Source organism: Megascapheus bottae, chromosome 37 (assembly GCF_031878675.1).
Source record: "Megascapheus bottae isolate mThoBot1 chromosome 37, mThoBot2.hap1, whole genome shotgun sequence".
NCBI lineage: Eukaryota > Metazoa > Chordata > Mammalia > Rodentia > Geomyidae > Megascapheus > Megascapheus bottae.
The window spans coordinates 4,323,907-4,340,064 of NC_143545.1; the positions used below are offsets into that span (position 1 = coordinate 4,323,907).

A 16,158-nucleotide genomic window follows, 5' to 3' on the forward strand; every position below is an offset into this window, starting at 1 on the left:
CTGCCCCGAAACACGTGGTATCGATCCCAGCCGGTCAAAAATTAGCACAACTAATACTTGTGCCTTTACCTCCCGGGGAGACTGCTAATTCCCCATGTGGACAGAGAGGATTTAGATCTTCTGATATCTATTGGGTACAAAGCATAAAACAAGAGAGGCCTGAGATGACTATATTTATACAAGAAAAGCCCTTTAAAGGAATATTAGACACTGGAGCAGATGTGTCTGTGATATCTAAAAAACATTGGCCAGCCCAATGGCCCCTGACAACCTCTATGACTTCCCTACAGGGGGTTGGGCAAGCAACTGACCCACAGCAGAGCAGTGCGATCCTTGTTTGGAGAGATGAGGAAGGGCACTCTGGTCATTTTCAGCCATTTGTCTTGGATCATCTGCCAATTAATTTATGGGGTCGTGATATCATGGAAAAAATGGGAGTGTATATGTTTAGTCCTAGTGCTGCGGTCACTAAGCAGTTACTTGATCAAGGCCTCCTCCCCTTTAGGGGACTAGGCCGAGCAGCACAGGGGGAGCTAGAGCCACTCCAACCCCAGTCTCACCCTACGAGACAAGGATTAGGGTATCCCTTGAAGGGAGCTGTCGTTTGCCCTCCCCCTCATGCTGATCCCATAAATTGGCTCTCTGAACAACCGGTATGGGTTGAACAGTGGCCTCTTTCACTAGAAAAGATCATTGCAGTACAGCAGCTGGTACAGGAGCAGCTGGACTTGGGGCATGTGGCCCCTTCTAACTCTCCATGGAATTCTCCAATTTTTGTTATAAAGAAAAAGTCAGGTAAATGGAGGCTGTTACAGGATTTGAGAAAAATAAATGCCACAATGGAACTGATGGGAGCCCTACAGCCTGGCTTGCCTTCACCCATGGCAATCCCAAAGGATACTTATAAGATTATTATAGATTTGAAGGATTGTTTCTATACTATACCCCTGGCGCCTCAAGACTATAAGCGCTTTGCCTTCAGCGTCCCCTCTGTTAATTTTAAAGAACCCATGAAGCGATATCACTGGCTTGTGCTTCCGCAGGGCATGGCAAATAGCCCAACTTTATGTCAAAGTTTTGTAGCTAGAGCCATTTCTTCCACTCGTGAAAAATTTTCTTCTGTTTATATTGTTCATTATATGGATGACATCTTGTTGGCTTGTTCTGACCCTATCGTCGTACGACAAGCCTTTGGACAACTAAAGCAAGATTTGAGCCTCTTTGGCCTTATAATAGCAGCTGAAAAGGTTCAGGAACACCCCCCTTTTACATATCTAGGCCATATATTAGGCCCACACTATTTTAAAAGCCAAAAAATACAATTAAAAACTTCACACTTAAGAACTCTTCATGATTTTCAGCAATTCTTAGGAGATATAAATTGGCTTCGGCCTTATCTAAAGCTCTCCACAGGAGAGTTAAAACCCCTCTTTGATCTCTTAAAAGGAGATACCAACCCTACATCCTTATGCGAATTAAATCCTGACGCCAGGAAGGCCATCCAAATTGTAGAAAAGGCAATTTCCCAGCAACAAGTGACTTATTGTGACTATTCTAAACCCTGGGGAGTTTACATTTTAGCTACTTCTCACTCCCCAACTGCTGTATTGTGGCAGGATGGCCCACTTTTATGGCTTTATCTACCATCAACACCCGGCAAAGTGCTGACCCCCTACTACGAATTGGTAGCTAATCTGATACACATGTGCCGAGTGGATTCCCGTAAATATTTAGGTCAGGAACCTCATTTTATCTGTGTCCCATATAATTTACAACAACAAGATTGGCTATTCGCCCATTGCGATCCTTGGGCCATTGCTTGGGCCAATTATACGGGAAAAATTTTGCATCACTACCCGTCTAACAAACTTCTCCAATTTGCTGCGTGTCATACGTTCCTATTTCCTTCCATAGTACAGGCCTCGCCTTTATCTTCTGCCGCTTTGGTATTTACAGATGGATCCTCAAATGGAACGGCTGCTCTGACCATTAATGGGAAAACTCAATCTTGGGTTACAGGTTTTTCCTCTGCCCAAGAGGTGGAATTAGAGGCTGTTTTACAAGCACTCGTCCTGTTACAAGACGAGCCCTTTAACTTATACTCAGACAGTCAATATGTAATTCGTGCTCTTCAAGTCATAGAGACTGTTCCCTTTATTGGAACTACTAACTCCAATATTCAGACCCAATTTCGCCAAATACAAACTTTGCTTTGTTCTCGCAACCACCCCTGTTTTTTCGGCTTTGTTTGAGCTCACACTAATCTTCCTGGCCCTTTAAGTGAGGGCAATGCAGTTACTGACTCAGCCACCAGAGTTTACTTAACTCAGGTTGAACTTGCTAAGCAGTCACATGCCATCCATCATCAAAACAGTCGAGCCTTGCGCCGACAGTTTAAATTATCTAGAGAAGCCGCGCGGCAAATAGTTAAGACTTGCTCCAACTGTGTCCCTTTTTCACCAGCCCCCCATTTAGGCATAAATCCACGAGGACTGCTTTCTAATCACATTTGGCAGATGGATGTCACACATGTTCCATCATTTGGCCGATTAAAATATGTTCATGTTACTGTAGATACTTATTCTAATTTTATCTTGGCCACCCCCCTTGCTGGGGAAGCCACTAAACATTGTATCTCTCACTGCATTCGATGCTTCGCTGAGATGGGGATTCCCTCGCAAATAAAAACAGATAATGGCCCTGGCTATGCAAGCCGAGCATTTCAATCCTTCTGCCATTCCTATAATATCACTCATATTATAGGCATTCCTTACAATCCTCAAGGTCAAGGCATCGTGGAGAGAGCTAATGGATTATTAAAACATCAAATTGCTAAAATACAGAAAGGAGAGTCATATCCCGCTACCCCTGTGAATATACTTAATCATGCTTTATTTGTTTTAAATTTTTTGAATTTGGATTCAAATAATTTATCTGCTGCTCAGCGATTCTGGGAAAAAAGAGAGCAGCGTCCTTTTGCCTTAGTAAAATGGAAGGATCCCCTAACTGGTGCTTGGCATGGACCCGATCCTGTTCTAACCTGGGGTCGAGGGCATGTATGTGTTTTTTCACAAGGAGAAAATGACGCCCGCTGGCTGCCTGAACGCTGCGTTCGGATCGTGGAGAGTGACAGTGGCCATCCAAGCAGTGACTCACTGGGCCTACACCCCCAACCCTCCAGTGGTGCATCCTGCGACGTGGGAAGGACCTGAGTTATTTGTGCATGTCAATCGGGACTGCTACTGATCCACTTGTTCCACACATTCATATGAGCTGTGTTTCTCCTCCTTTTACTATTATGTAGGGACCTTTTAACATATTTATTGACTCTACACAATTTAATATGTGACATTATTTTGTCTTTACCAGCCCTCTTCTTAATAACCTTTTTTGTAAAAGATGCCCAGGTGAAAAGCAAAGGCCTCCAGAGGTAAGTAGAAGTCGGCCGACCCCCTTGTATGTCAGCGTTTTATTTTATTTTATTTTATTTTATTTTTGTTTGTTTGTTTGAAAAGGTGCACTGTGGGCCTAAAACAGAGGCCTGGGTGGTCAAGGGACGCCTTGACCCCCCCTCCCCTTCTGAGTTTCTTGTCAATAACAAGGCATACCTGAGAGTCCCACCAGCAAGACATGTCTAAATCTAAAAATAACTGTTTGGTGAAAACATTCATTTGAGCTCATGTTTTTTGTGTTAAGTGTATCTGATTGAGTCCAATTTTCTTGTTATATGTCAATGTCTGATTATTTAAAAGTCTCCGTTTGTCTTGTTCGTGTTACATATTTTTCCTTGTCCAGTTTTGTCTTTAAAATTGGTACCATTTCTAAGTATGGATCCTTATGGTTTTTCTGTGCGTACTCAAGCACACATCCTTGTTATTTATTTGAACATTTCTGGGCCTGGTATGGCCCCTCCCAATCCGCTGCAGCTGAGGTGAGCAGAGGCCAGACAAAGCAGCTGCAGGCTTCGTTCAGTTTCCTTTTTCCTACAACCTGCTGAAGTGACAGTCTAGAGACACTTGGTGACAGGACACAGACTTGTCTTAGTTCTCCTAGGTTTAAGACTCCCACCCAACTTTCATCTGCAAAAAGTAATATGTCTGATATCAGAAACAAACTCTGGAAGAATAAATTTCAGCTAAGTTGCCTTGTTAGAAAGCTTTGTTTAAAAACAAAAACAACAACAACAACAACAAAAAACCTGGTTGTCACCTCCAAGAATAAGCTTTGCAAAAACAACAACAACAAAAACAACAAAAAACAACAACAACAAAAAAACCCTCATGGTACTAAAATTTCCGGAAAATGAACGGCCGATATTAATTTTGCGCGCTTTAAGATCTTTGAGTATGAATGTGTGTACGAATGGGTGTGAGTGAACATGTTCAAGGTTAAATTGTCAGCATGCTGTATAAAACAATGGTTGAGCTCATTTGAAACACAAAAGCAATTGGGTAAATCTAAGTCTAAACTTCAAGAAAATTAGTAGGTTTGAATGTTTCCTATGTCTCAAAGGATTATTGCATTGTCTTAAAGAAAAACTGGTAAATATTTTTCTAGATCCTGAAATCTGCATTTTATTGCAAGGCATACAACTGTTTACATTGTAAACATTGTATCCTGTTTAGCACAGAGATGTTAGGGAATTTGGGATTTATTACTTTAAGTTAAAGTTTGGAAACATGTATTAGAGATTTAAATGTGAAATTGTTCATTAACGTCAGAAATTTTGCCTGTCTGTCTTTTCTTGCAAATCTGATGGTAAAATGTGGATAATGTGATTAGTATTTTAAAGGAATGTTTAAAGGTTTTTCTCCATGCTATTGGGTGTATTTAAAAAAAAAAAAAAAAAAAAAGAGGAAACTAAGTCCAGACCTAGACTTTTGGTGCACTGATGTCTATAGTTCTTGCATTAGGGAAAAACTGTTATTTGAGTTTAAATTGTTGTTGGAGTTTAAGACAGTAATCTAAACTGCAAAAAAAAAAAAAAAAAAAAAAAAGCCCTTTTCTAAAAGGCAAGAGGAGTGACTTGAGCCCTAGGGGGCCTGAAGGCAGAAGGAGTTCTTTGTTCCCTTAAAGGTTTTTCAATTGCAAATAAAGGCTAAGGTGTTGATTGTTTAAGCCAGTATCAGCAAAAGTTTTAAGAACATTGGAAATGGGTTTCTAAACAATATTTGAAAGTGAAATTGTCTTAAATGTTTAAAGAAAGAGAAAAAAGGAAAATCAGGACTACCAAAGTAATTGCTTAATTGCTATTTCAGCTTACTCTTGTAAGTTACTTTATAGCAATCTCCAGAAGGCCCATGGAGAAGGACAGCAGATCCTCATTCAGATGTAAGTTTGGCCCTCACCAAGTTCCAGGTAAGATCATGCTTAGAGACTATTTCTGTATTGACCACCTTGTTGCTTCTAATTGGAGTAAAGTGGCCTTTTGTAGACTCATTGATCTGAAAGCCACAGTTTTGAGCCTGCCCGGGCAAAGCAAAGTCCCTGTGAGACTGTGGTGTCTAATCTGCCAGCAGGATGCTGGGACAGAGTTGCTTTGGAGCTCGAAGTGGCAGAGTGCTAGCTCTGAGCTGAAAAGCTGGGGGGAAGCACTCAAGCACCAAGCTCGGGACTCACAGTGGCAGGGCGCTAGCCTTGAGCTGGAGAGCTGAGAGACAGCGCCCAGACCCTGAGTTCAAATCCAGCAACCAACAAAGGGAAATGCCAATGGGATGTTTATCCCTGTGTGGAGAGACACTACCGGGACAGGAAAGCCTCTGCTTGGATGGCAGAGTTGGTGTCAGATCTTAGAGTCACTTGTGCTTGGCCATTCAAATTAATCAGAGCCGGGAGGTCATAGAATAGTTTGTAAGCATGCCTTACTAATGCCCGTGCCTTTCATAACTGGGCAGGAACTTGTCAATCTTCTGTGATAGTGGGTAGTTTAAAGTCCTAATTGAGCGATTTTTTTTATTTTTGACACCAGCCACAAATTCAGGAAAAGTTTGTGGATCTGAAGCTTGTGTCTCTATTAATCTGTTTAGATCTGACAACTGAAGCATTGTTAAGGTTGCAGAAATTTAGTTCCCCAGACAATCAAGAAAAAGCCTTTGCAAATGGGTGCTAGGTAGGCTGCGCTGTTGTGGCCAAGGATGGTTTGTGCAGTTGTTGAATGTCAAGTATGATTTCTAGTTTGGAGTAGATTGTTGTTCCTGGTGTCTAATCCTTGCAACCCCTTGATAAAACAGGCTAGGCTTCTTAAGGTCCCTGGTCAAGCGTGGAGACGGCGCCCCTGAGTCAGCTTGAAGAAGTCACGGAAGTTGAATCTCCGCCCATCAAATCCCCGTTGGACCAAGGGACCAAAGTCATTTTTGGAAAATGTGACAGGATAAATTAGGGGTATAGAAAAGAGTAAAAATTGCACTTGTGTTTCTTTTAAAATAAAAAACGGGGGACATGTTGGGAGCCAGAGTGGAATCAAACTGTACCTTGACTTGCATCAGACGATGGCTATATTGTCTTATTGCTTTCTGGCCCTATTCTATGTAAATGACCTGAGAATTACCATATGAATGTAACACCTGGAGGTTCCCTGGGAGAGGAGGAGGGAAGAAGGGGGAGGGGAAAATAAACGCGGCAGTCTAGTCAGTCTTTGCCTGGACCGCGGACATCCCGGACCTAGTGTGTCTGTCTCTCTTCTTTTTCTTCCTAGTCCTTGTCCCCTATTTCAGGAACCCCAATCTGCGAACCCTGGTTTGCTGCCGGTTGGCCCCGGCAACATACTTTCATGCCCAGGCTGGCTTTGAACCTCCACACTCAGCTCCCAGCCTCCTGAGGATCTGGATAACAGGCGTGAGCAGCAGTGGATAGACGAGACTTTTTCATGGTCCTGTGTGGAGTTTGGGTGGAAAATACAAAATAACTTTTACCTACTTTAAAGGGTTATAGGGAAGTTGAGTGTAAAACAAACACATCCCTAAAAATCCTCCTCCTCCGGGGCCCTGTGAGGCCTAAATGAATTTTGAAGTTTAATGAACTTCAGTAAAGAGTTATTTCTAAGCAGCCTCCATTCTGCAGAAGTTAAGTCTGAGACCGTCTCGTTGTCTGATAGCTCCATCCAGGCTGTACTGGGGACTATCCTTAGGACGGATGCGTTGTTGTGTCCGTCTGTTGTCTGATAGTTCCTGTCTTAGTGGGACATGGAGTCCACACTTTGGAGGGACACCAAATCCCTCAGGTTTACAGCCTGGATGCGCATGCGATTTGTCTGATTAAGTGTTTTGTCTTGTGTTACGTTAACTGTTTTTAATTGGAGAGAAAAACCAACAGCTAAAATCCTGCAGATGGTAGGCAACGAGGCATCCAGATGCAGAAAGCCTCTGCTTGGATGGCAGAGATGGTGTCAGCTCCTAGAGTCACTCGTGCTTGGCCATTCAAAAGTAATGAGCCGGGAGGTCATAGAATAGTTTGTGAGCATGCCTTACTACTGTCCATGTCAATTTACTCCATAACTGGGCAGGAACTTGTCAGTTATCTGTAATAGTGGGTAGTTTACAATCCTGAATCCCATGTTTGCTCAAAGCCCAAACTGAGCAAATTCTGAGTTGACACCAGCCACAAATTCTGGAAGAAAGTTTGTGGACCTGAGGTTGTGTCCTTATTGATCTGTATATTGGCTTATATAGATAACTTAGGCATAGTTAGGGTCACAGAAACTAAGATTCCCCGGACAATCAGGAAAATGCCTTTGCAAATGGGTGCTAATAAGTAAGCTACACTGTTGTAGCCAAAGAAAAGATTTGTGCAGATGGTAAATGTTGTGTTGTTCCTGATATCTAATCCTGGCAACTCCTTCGTAAAATAGGCTAAGCTTTTAGGTCCCTAGAAACAACACCCTTGAGTCAGCTTGAAAAAGTTAAAGAACATGGATCTTCTGCCCATCAATCCCCCTCCCCCTTTAAGATAAAGGGATGAGTCATTTTTGGAAAACAGAGGATAAATTAGAGGCATGGGTAACAGTAGTAATAAATGTACAAGAACGGAAACTGCACTTGTAAGAAATGTTTACAGGTTCAAGTCTTCTATACCTGTCTAGAAAATCCTAGCCTCATTCAAAGGAAATCTGGTTACTAAAAGTTGTCACCCCGGTAAATTATTTTGGGGTCTCGCCTTATACTGTCTTGAAAACCAATGGGGTGCAAGCAAAAACAAGTGTGCTCAGGAAAAGCAATCAGGAAATCACTGGAAAAATTCACCAAAGTGAGGCCTTGGGTTAAGCTTCTCTAACCAGTCTGTGCAGAAATTTGCAGGCCACCCAGCAGGAGGTGTGACATTCTACTGGAGCTACTGAGAGACAAGGCTGCTGCTACACATCTGCCTGATTCCACCACCCCACAGCTGTTCCCTGAAGACTAGAAACCCTTGGTGGTGGGACATTCTATCTGGGCTAAGTTCAAAGTCCCCTAACAAAGTCATGGGGGAAAAAAAAAGTTCAGGCAGAAAATCTTACAGAAAAATCACCTTGGGGGTGAAGACTGGGGAAAAAAATAGACAAGAGACAAAGATGGGGTCAGGAGGACTATAGCCTAAGTCAGCAGCTCAACAAGGCTATGAGCTTAAGACTGTAGCCCCGATTTATTTCCAAATCAAGCCTTAAATACTTTCTTGAAACTAGGGAACTGCCAGGGGTTACATTTTTACAAAGTGGTAAATCTCAGATCAGTTAAGCAGGACAAGGCCATAAAACAATAAAGCAATAAACTGATAAGGTCTGGGAGCTCACAACACAATGCAGTTCAAAAGTTCCTATGCATGGTGCCATACATGACAGCTCCTGTCTTTGTGTGGTTATCTTACTGAGTTATGCATAACTGTGAGATGCTCCATCAGTTGTTGACTCACACAGCTAGCAAGGATATTCAAAGGTAAGCTCTAGGACTGCAGCTGTGTTCCACAGCTACCAAGGCAATCCTGACCTAAATTTCTGTGGAAAACAGTGACATCAGAGCCGATAAGAAATGAAGGAGTGTTCCAATGTAAAAGTTAACCAAAACATGAGGCTAAGGCTGTGAGGATGGAAACTAAAAAAAAAAAAGCTAACTTGTTTATTCTGTACTATAAAAGCTGTGCTAATTCTGTACTCCGGGGCTCCAAGCATCACTGGTTTCTAAGGCGAGGAGGACCAAGCTTGAGCTTGCTAATGAACTGCTCTTTGTTGCTTGCATTGGTCGTGGACTCTGGTGGTCTTTCGGGAGGATTGGGAACTTTGGGTACAACAATGACAGAGATAAATTACAGAATAAAAATACAGAAGACACAAAGACAAGGTGTATATAAATCATTTATCGTCAATCATTTCGAGTACACAACAATAAGATCAACTTATTAAATGGCAAAGACTGAAACAGGATAAAAAAGAAGAAAATGAACAAATCAATTGTCAGTGGGTCACAACTGTAATCTCAGCTCCTAGGAGGCTCAGGTCTAAAGACTGCAGTTTCAAACCAGTCCCAGCAGGGAAGACCATGAGATTCTTATTTCCAATGAATCACACACAAAAAGTCAGAAGTGGACCTGTAGCTCAAAGTGGTAGCCTTGAAAACAAAAGCTCAGAGACAGCGCTCAGATCCTAAGTTCAAGTCCCAGGAAAACACACACACACACACACACACTACACAATGTACCAGTCAAATTCTCCTTTTCTAGAGCTAGATCACAAAATGAACCAGTTTCTTCCTCCTCTTCCTGGACAGAATACTGAAAGCCAAAATAAAAAAATAAAAAATAAAAAGGAGAACGAGAGCAAAAGCGAGAGAGCGCGTGCCATATTTTAATCTGCAATAGGATTGTGTACATTTTTTACCTACTAAGTTGACTCTCCACCTCTACGTTCTTCTTCCAAGGAAGTAAAATCTCTGGTTATATGCCAGACTTCAAAATCCCTGAAAAGGGCCTCATGTTTTGGGGTGTATATATCCATCTCTGGTTATATGCCAGACTTCAAAAGCCCTGAAAAGGGCCTATTGTTCTGGGGTGTATAGATCTTCATTCCCAGGCCAGCCACCACTCCTATGTGAAATAATCTGCCACTGTTCCAAGCCATATAAAAAAGCTGAAAGGTTTTGTAGGGAAAACAGCCTGACCTCTAGTGGCCTGGTTATTTCCCTTCTTTGCAGCACAAATCTCCACATACCCAAGAGCCACTTTTGTGTTCCCCAAGTTGCCTGCCTGCCTGCCTGCCTGCCTGCCTGCCTGCCTGCCTGCCTGCCTGCCATCCCAGCTACCCCGGAGGAGGTTGAGATGGAGGATCAAGGTTCAATTCCTCAGTAGTTCATACACCAAAGAAGCAGGAAGTGGCACTGTGGCTCAAGTTAATAGAGTGCTAAGTAAGTCTTGAGCAAAACAATCTCTGGCACAAGCTGGGTGCGGTGGCTCACGTCTGCACTCCCAGCTACTCAGGAGGCTGAGATCTGAGGATCAAGGTTCAAAGCCAGCCCAGGCACAAATGGACCTGAGACTCTTATCTCCAATTAACCTCTAGAAAACAGCAAGTGGGGCTTGGCTTAAGGTAGGGAGATAGCCTTGAGCTGAAGAGCTCAGGGAGAGTGCCCAAGCCAAAGTTCAAGCCCCAAGACACACCAAAAAAGAAAAATCTCTGGGACAGTGCGCAGGCCCTGGGTTGAGGGCCCAGGACTGGGGGTGGAGGTGGAGGAAAAGTGTGTAAGACTGTTATCTCCAGTGAACCTCCAACATTCTTCAGGTGGAAGATTCTTAGAAGGCAAAATAAGGATGAATTGAAATAAATAAATCTTTATGTATTAAATAATGACATACACACACCCAAAAAGGCACACACACTATGCACATGCACATGTAGGTAGGTGGGCAGGTAGATAAAATAGATGGACAGACAGAACTGAATCTGTCAAGGTTTTTGTTCACAATGTCACCTGGTCCCCAGGGCGGCTGTGAGGTTTGTGAGAGCGGCGTCCACCCCCCGAGCGTCGAAGCCGGGAAACAAGGCCCGGGCTCCAGGCTGACGAGGCCCGGGTGGACGAGGGCCGGTGGACGATGCCGGGTGGACGAGGCCCGCTGGACGAGGGCCGGTGGACGAGGCCGGGTGGACGAGGCCGAGTGGACGAGGCCCGGCTGGACGAGGCCGGGCTCCAGGCTGACGAGGACGTCCAGGCCGCTCTCGGCCGGGGCCCCGCGGCGTCTCCTGGGCGCCCGGCCCGGCTCGCGTCTCCGTCCCGGCCCCCGCGCCCGGCCAGCCCGGTCCTCCGGGGACGTCAGCGCGGCGCCCGGGGCTCCGTCCTGCAGCCCGGCCGCTCCGGGACGCCGCCCCCCCCCATCCCCCGCCCGCCTCAGGACTCCATTCCAGAACCTGCTTCACCCCGAGAGAACCCGACCACCAGCCCAGCGTCCACACTCACCGCGGAGCGAGCGCCCTTCCCGCAGCCCCTGCGGGGTCGTCCGGTCGGGGCCAGAGCTGAGCTGAGGGGCGGCGGGCCGAGGACGCCATGGCTGTGCGCGGGAGGAATCCACTTCCTCTTCCGGTCCTCGTGGGGAGCGAGAGCCCGCCCCGGAGGAAGGCCCGCCCACTTCCGCCAGGGTGGGCGGGGCCCGGCCAAATAGCAGCCAATCCGAGAAGGCGTGGGGCGGTGCCTGACCACCGCTTCACCAATCAGAGCAATCAAAACATCCCGGCCATGGAGGAGGTGGAGGGAAGAAAGATGTCTGTTCTCAAGAAAAGCCTGGGGAAGAGGAGATCGAGACCCCATCTCAGGAGGAGAGCTGTGTGCGGCGCTGTAGCTCTGTCCTCTGAGCCGCAGCCCAGGCCCTTGGTGGAGGCTGAGTCTTGTAGACTTCTTTATGCCCAGGCTGGCCTGAAACCACCTGGCAAGAAACGAGCATCAGGACCCGAGTCCCCGCAGCCTCGTCAGCTGGGAATATCCTGCAGAAATGCCACCTCCCCTGGCCAGGACTGGAACCCAGGACCCAAGTCCCCGCAGCCACGCCAGCTGGGAATATCCTGCAGAACTGCCGCCTCCCCTGGCCAGGACTGGAGCCCAGGGCCTGAGTCCCCGCAGCCTCTTCAGCTGGGAATATTCTGCAGGAACTGCCGCCTCCCCTGGCCAGGACTGGAACCCAGGACCTGAGTCCCCGCAGCCTCTTCAGCTGGGAATATCCTGCAGGAACTGCTGCCTCCCGTGGCCAGGACTGGAGCCCAGGGCCTGGGCGCCGTCCCTGAGCTTTTTCTCTCAAGGCTGGTGCTCTCCCTCTTGAGCCACAGCTCCACTTGGGCCTTGGGTTTCCAGCCGTGACTACAGGAGGGTGCAGTAAGGCCAGCGAGTGTGGGTGAACTTCGTGGGACGCCTTCAGCCCTGCATAAAGGCCGGAAAGAAGAGGCTCCCTGTCATTTCCCTTTCTTCAGCCTTAAAACTTGAAGACGTTCTTTTTAATCAGATGCCCACATGCCACCCGCTGAGGCAGGAAATGGAACAGTTCTATGAAATCATCATTTATTTTATGAATTTCATGCCTAGATCACTAATTGAACACAGGAAGTCTAGCCTGGCCCTGGTTGATGTCTCACTCCTGTCATCCCAGCCACACAGAAGGCTGACAGCTGAGGATCACAGTTCGAAGCCACTCTAGACAGGAAAGTGTGTAAGACTCTTATCTCCAGTGAATCAGCAAAAAGCAGGAAGAGGAGCTGTGTGGTCAAGTGGTAGAGCGACAGCCTTGAGCCAAAAAGGTCAGTCTTTTTGCATGGTAGACGGGCACTCTACCACTTGACCAAACTCCTGGCGCCCTCTAGGGGTGTGTGTGTGTGTGTGTGTGTGTGTGTGTGTGTGTGTGTGTGTGTGTGTGCGCGCTCAAGGCTGGTACTCTACCACTTGAGCCACAGTGCAACTTCAGTTTTCTTGTGGTTCATTGGAGATGAGAGTTTCAGGGACTTTCCTGGCTTTGAACCATAATCCTCAGATCTCAGCCTCCTGAGTGGCTGGGATTACAGGCGTGCATCACCAAGCCCAGCTTCTCCATGAATTTGAATAAGAAGACATCTCTCATCTGTTCATAGACAACTACAAGAAACAACAGTGTGTGCAAATTCTACTGTAGCCACAGTAACATAAGTAGTGGAAAAGCATGCAGTTATATCTGTAGAAATATGATGGGCATTGCTCTATATATTGTATTTCTTAGTAAGTCAGTTAAGCAGCTATTCCATGCGAGAGGGACCCAACGATAGAACGTATTGTAATGAAAGTAGAAGCCATGATTGCAGCTGTGTGAAAGATTCTCCCAGCAAGCACCAGGACAAAGGTACAAGTAAGGGGTTTATTTCGTTGTACTTTTATTTATTCTGTGGAGGGGGAGGTGAGTATCAGAATTTGAGCTCAGAGCCCCTGGTAGCCCAGCTCAGGTGCTCTACCGACTGAGTCACACACCCCTTCCAACTTTTTCATTCTGATGAGTTTTAGAGATGGAGTGTTGGGGAGGGGGCTGAGGTGGGCTTTGAACCGTGTACTTCTGGATTTCAGCCTTTGGAGTGGCTGGGATTACAGGTGTGTACACCAGTACCCGGCTTCCATTTCTTTTTTTCTCTAATTCTTTCCTATTTCAGCAAACGCATGCCCGCGTGACTGGGTACAGACAAAGAGGAAATGTTATAAGTTTTTCATGAACTTCCAGTCGTGGCAGGAGAGTCGAGAATCCTGTTCCGTGAGGAAATCGAGTCTCTTGATGATCGAGGACAGGGCAGAGCTGGTAAGAACTGGGTGGTGGAAGTCAGCTCGTGGAAACTGGACAGCTCGTGTCAAGAGTCTGGGCAAACCTCAGAGGAGGCTCTGTGGACAGGTTGAACTTGATTTCTTTCTCCCACAGGAGTTCATCCAGAATGAGGTGCAAGATGGGGTTTATTTTTGGATTGGATTACACCTTCCTGACACCTAGAAGACCTGGGCCTGGCTGGATGGGGCGGCCTTGAACCCACAGCTGTGAGTTTGTCATTGGCTTTCCAAGGCCCATGGTGGAAACTGCACACAGCTCACTGGTGACACCTGCTGGTGGGAGGCAGGCACTGCAGCATGAAGTGTGTCAGGACATTCTTCTTCAAGAGTAACAGACCCACCCGTGGTGGTGTGGTGTCATGGTTGTGTGTTATTCCACAATCGTGCCCGCTGCAGGGGAATGTGTGGACAAACTCATGGCTAGTGAGGTCAGCCAGGCTCAGAAAGACAAATGGCGCTCTCTCTCTCACACACAGGCAGAAGCTAGATCTAAATATACCAGGATATGCTGGGTGCTGCTGGCTCACGCCTGTCATCCCAGCTACTCAGGAGGCTGAAGATGGAGAATCGTGGCTGGAAGCCAGTCCACAGTCATGGTTCGAAGCCAGCCCGGGGAAGGAAAGTCTATGAGACCCTTATCTCCAAGGAACCAGCAAAAAGGCAAAACCTGGAGCTGTGGCTTAAGGGTAGATCACATCAGTCTTGAGTGAAAAAGCTCAAGGCCAGTGCTCAGGCTCTAAGTTCAAGACTCAGGACCAACACACACACACACACACACACACACACACACACACACACACACACACATACGCATGGAACCATTCCTTCACCCTGGCTTTCAGGCCAGGCACCAGAAGCTCCCTCTTGTAATCCCAGCTACTCAGGAAGCTGAAGATGGAGAATGGTGGCTGGAAGCCAGTCCACACAGAAAAGCCCACACGACTTGTATGAGTGAGACAGGGAATGAGCTGGAGCGTGGTTTCAGTGGCAAAGTGGCAATCCTTAGCCAGGAAATTGAGAGTTCAAGGCCACGAGTTCTAGTCCTGGTGTCACTAAAAATTTTATAATATTCTCTATGGCATATTTCCATGTTTTAAGCAACCTAGCTTGGAGAGGAGCTGGTGAGGAGATGCAGGGAACCAAAATGGGAGAGGAGGAAGAACTGGGCCCTGGGCCAGCCTGGGGGTTTTGATTGTCTTTGTCTCCCAGATTTCAGGTCGCAGGCCAGGCAGGAGAGAACGCCTGTGCCCTGGTCACACACCAGGGCGTTTTCTCTGAAAAGTGCGCCATTTCCAGTCACTGGATTTGCCAACAAGAGCTTTCTTCATCCACGGCCACGAGGGACGTCTAGACTCCCCCAGGTGCCTTCTCATGGAGCACTTCACTCCTGTGACTGTGGCTGGCTGATGGCGGCTCACGTCTGTCATCCCAGCTGAGGTCTGAAGATTGCAGTTCACAGCCAGCCCTGGGCAGGGCTGAGAGACTCTTATCTCCAGTAACCAGTAATAATAACAAGAACAATAATACTTACACCAGAAGTGGAAGTGGGGCTCAAAATATCACAGCGCCAGCCTTGAGTGACATGGCTAAGGGAGTGCATCCAGGCCCCAAGTTCAAGTCCCAGCACCAGGAAAAAAACACACACACAAAAAACAAAGGGGGGAAAACCTTGACCATTAGGTGAGAACCTTCTAGAACCTTCCACCACTAAATTTACACATCTCTGGGCCCTGAGCAGTGTCTTCTTTCCTACGTGGTCAGATCTCTAAGTCTGCATTGGAGGTGTGTGCAGCCTTGTACATCCTTTCCAGAAGACTCCTTGGCTTGCTGACCTCCTGTCTAATTTACTACTTACGTCCTTCCTTTCTTCCTTCCTTCCTTCCTTCCTTCCTTCCTTCCTTCCCGTCTTTTCTCTTGGGATTTGTTTATGTCCTTATTCCACTCAGGATCCTCTGTTCAGCGCAGCCTTCACCCGCATCCTCCTGCCTCCACCATTCAAGCACTGAGACTACAGGCAGGGGAAACGACACCCGACGTTCACTTGTATTTCCTAATGTGTCGTCCTGTTCGTGTTCCGTCATTGTAGGGCACGGGTGTGTGCTTGCGGAAACATAAACACTTGTGTGATCCCACGAGCCTGGGTGGCGAGAATACCAGTTGCCTGCACACGATTCCCCTGCTCCTGCAGGTATTTCACAAGTAATGTGTTTGGGTTTGAACTCATAGCTTGGGCACTGTCCCTGAGTGGTTTTGCTCAAGGCTGGTGCCCTATCACAGGAGCCACAGTGCCACCCCTGGCTTGTTTTTGGTGGTTCACTGGAGATAAGAGTCTTCCGGATTTTCCTGCCCAAGGTGGCTTTGAACCGAGATCCTCGGGTCT

At 46.6% G+C, this 16,158-nt stretch overlaps 1 long non-coding RNA gene and 2 pseudogenes across 2 annotated transcripts in view; 2 read left to right on the top strand and 1 right to left on the bottom strand.

Annotated features, from left to right (window-relative positions):
• The window catches only part of LOC150042100 (cytochrome b-c1 complex subunit 7 pseudogene), a 51,656-nt pseudogene extending 40,140 nt beyond the window's left edge, over nt 1–11,516 (bottom strand). The window contains exon 1 of the transcript XR_016533677.1: nt 11,415–11,516. The product of XR_016533677.1 is annotated as a cytochrome b-c1 complex subunit 7 pseudogene (transcript). The remainder of the gene's footprint in view (nt 1–11,414) is intronic.
• Nucleotides 1–16,158, top strand: part of LOC150042096 (lysophosphatidic acid receptor 3-like) — a 181,658-nt pseudogene that overhangs the window by 86,744 nt on the left and 78,756 nt on the right.
• LOC150042102 (uncharacterized) lies at nt 13,616–15,145 on the top strand. Its single transcript, XR_016533684.1, has 3 exons — nt 13,616–13,755; nt 13,873–13,985; nt 14,988–15,145. It is a non-coding gene; the product is annotated as an uncharacterized LOC150042102 (long non-coding RNA).